The sequence below is a fragment of the Tenrec ecaudatus genome, chromosome 2, assembly GCF_050624435.1.
Source record: "Tenrec ecaudatus isolate mTenEca1 chromosome 2, mTenEca1.hap1, whole genome shotgun sequence".
Lineage (NCBI taxonomy): Eukaryota > Metazoa > Chordata > Mammalia > Afrosoricida > Tenrecidae > Tenrec > Tenrec ecaudatus.
The window spans coordinates 300934302-300936732 of NC_134531.1; the positions used below are offsets into that span (position 1 = coordinate 300934302).

General features: G+C 52.0%; 1 pseudogene; it reads right to left on the reverse strand.

Annotated features, from left to right (window-relative positions):
- Positions 1 to 876: 876 nt before the first annotated feature.
- Positions 877 to 2217, reverse strand: LOC142440674 (tubulin beta-4B chain pseudogene; annotated as a pseudogene).
- Positions 2218 to 2431: the final 214 nt, after the last annotated feature.

The following is a 2431-nucleotide window of genomic DNA, read 5'->3' on the forward strand; positions in this document are numbered from 1 at the left end:
TTGTTTCTTCTGAAATAGGTGGCTAAAAAGAATTGCTACAAAGGGATTCAAACTGACATCGCAATTGCATCCTGGATAACTTGTAGTCACTTTATTAGCATTATACAGATGCAACTTTTATATGTCTTTACATTCTGAAGTTTCAGTCTATAAAAATAGGTCATACACATGCAAAAATAACCTTTCAAATTCACAACTCAGAAGTGCAAGAAATCCAAACTCCAGTTGCTTCAGCTTTTATTACTTTTCCATAATTCACTTTTCTGTCATTCCATAAAATATAGCTACAGATAAGGTTAAAATCAATATCCTCCTGAAGTCCAATATAATGTACTCCTAGAAAACGAGATTCAAAAGGAAGAGATCCAGTTTTCCTGGTCTGGGGCCAAGAGGCAGTGGTTCATGGAGGCGCTAACCGACACACTCCCTTTCTCCTCCTGCTCTCTCCTGTTGCTCCAGAGGGAGAACAACTATTTTACCTTAGATGATTGCTCACAAGGGATTAAGAGCCTAGACACCATGCAATGAGCAGGGACGTAGCATAGAAGCGCTAAGCACAATATTATAGCAATTAACAGAAACCATGACCCTAACCTCCAAATCAAGGAACCAAATTCCATGAGTTGTTTGGCTGTAAACAGACACACCCTCCGCAAGTACTCTTTATGTGGTTCCTGTTACAAAAATCTCTCTCTCATTTTTTTCCAATTTAACTTTTTTTTCCAGACACTATGAAAATGCTTTAATGGAGATGTCTGTACAGAGTGTGATGTGAGACATACCAGCAAGTGCAGGACAGTGAGACTTGTACACCGACTGGCTGTGAGTGAATAAAGAGTTCACACCGCTAATGCTTCTGCTTCCCTGTCAGCCTCCCTACGTCACTTCCTCCTCGGCCTCCTCCTCAAACTCGCCCTCCTCCTCGGCTGTGGCGTCCTGGTACTGCTGGTACTCGGACACCAGGTCGTTCATGTTGCTCTCGGCCTCGGTGAACTCCATCTCGTCCATGCCCTCGCCCGTGTACCAGTGCAGGAAGGCCTTGCGCCGGAACATGGCGGTGAACTGCTCGGAGATGCGCTTGAACAGCTCCTGGATGGCCGTGCTGTTACCGATGAAGGTGGCTGACATCTTCAGGCCGCGGGGTGGGATGTCACACACGGCCGTCTTAACGTTGTTGGGGATCCACTCCACGAAGTAGCTGCTGTTCTTGTTCTGCACGTTGAGCATCTGCTCATCCACCTCCTTCATGGACATGCGGCCCCGGAAGACCGCAGCCACCGTAAGGTAGCGGCCGTGGCGAGGGTCGCAGGCGGCCATCATGTTCTTGGCGTCAAACATCTGCTGGGTGAGCTCAGGCACGGTCAGGGCGTGGTACTGCTGGCTGCCCCTGCTGGTCAGCGGCGCGAAGCCTGGCATGAAGAAGTGCAGGCGCGGGAAAGGCACCATGTTGACAGCCAGTTTGCGCAGATCAGCATTGAGTTGCCCGGGGAAGCGCAGGCAGGTGACACCGCTCATGGTGGCTGACACCAGGTGGTTGAGGTCCCCATAGGTGGGTGTGGTCAGCTTGAGGGTGCGGAAGCAGATGTCGTAGAGGGCCTCGTTGTCGATGCAGTAGGTCTCGTCCGTGTTCTCCACCAGCTGGTGCACGGACAGCGTGGCGTTGTAGGGCTCCACTACTGTGTCCGAGACCTTGGGCGAGGGCACCACGCTGAAGGTGTTCATGATGCGGTCGGGGTACTCCTCTCGGATCTTGCTGATGAGCAGCGTGCCCATGCCCGATCCGGTGCCGCCGCCCAGCGAGTGGGTCAGCTGGAAGCCCTGTAGGCAGTCACAGCTCTCCGCCTCCTTCCTGACCACATCCAGCACAGAGTCGACCAGCTCTGCGCCTTCTGTGTAGTGCCCCTTGGCCCAGTTGTTGCCAGCACCACTCTGACCGAAGACGAAGTTGTCCGGACGGAAGATCTGTCCGAAAGGCTCCGAGCGCACGGAGTCCATGGTGCCGGGCTCCAAGTCCACCAGCACGGCCCGTGGCACGTACTTACCACCGGTGGCCTCATTATAATAGGCATTGATCCGCTCCAACTGCAGGTCGCTGTCGCCGTGGTAGGTCCCGGTGGGGTTGATGCCGTGCTCGTCGCTGATCACCTCCCAGAACTTGGCGCCGATCTGATTTCCGCACTGCCCGGCCTGCAGGTGCACAATTTCTCTCACGGCGGAGGCGGCACCGGCAGCAGGACGAAAACAGGAGTGAGAGAGGAGGCGCGCAGACTTCCCCAATTTAACTTTTAAAGGGTACCAGTATTCAACATTTTGATTTTTAAAAATGTATAGAAGAATCCTTGTTAAAATGACAAATCCCTTGAAACTCTTGCCCTTTACATCTTAAACCAAAAGACGTTTCCTGAAGACTCCTTCAAACCAAACAGTGCTT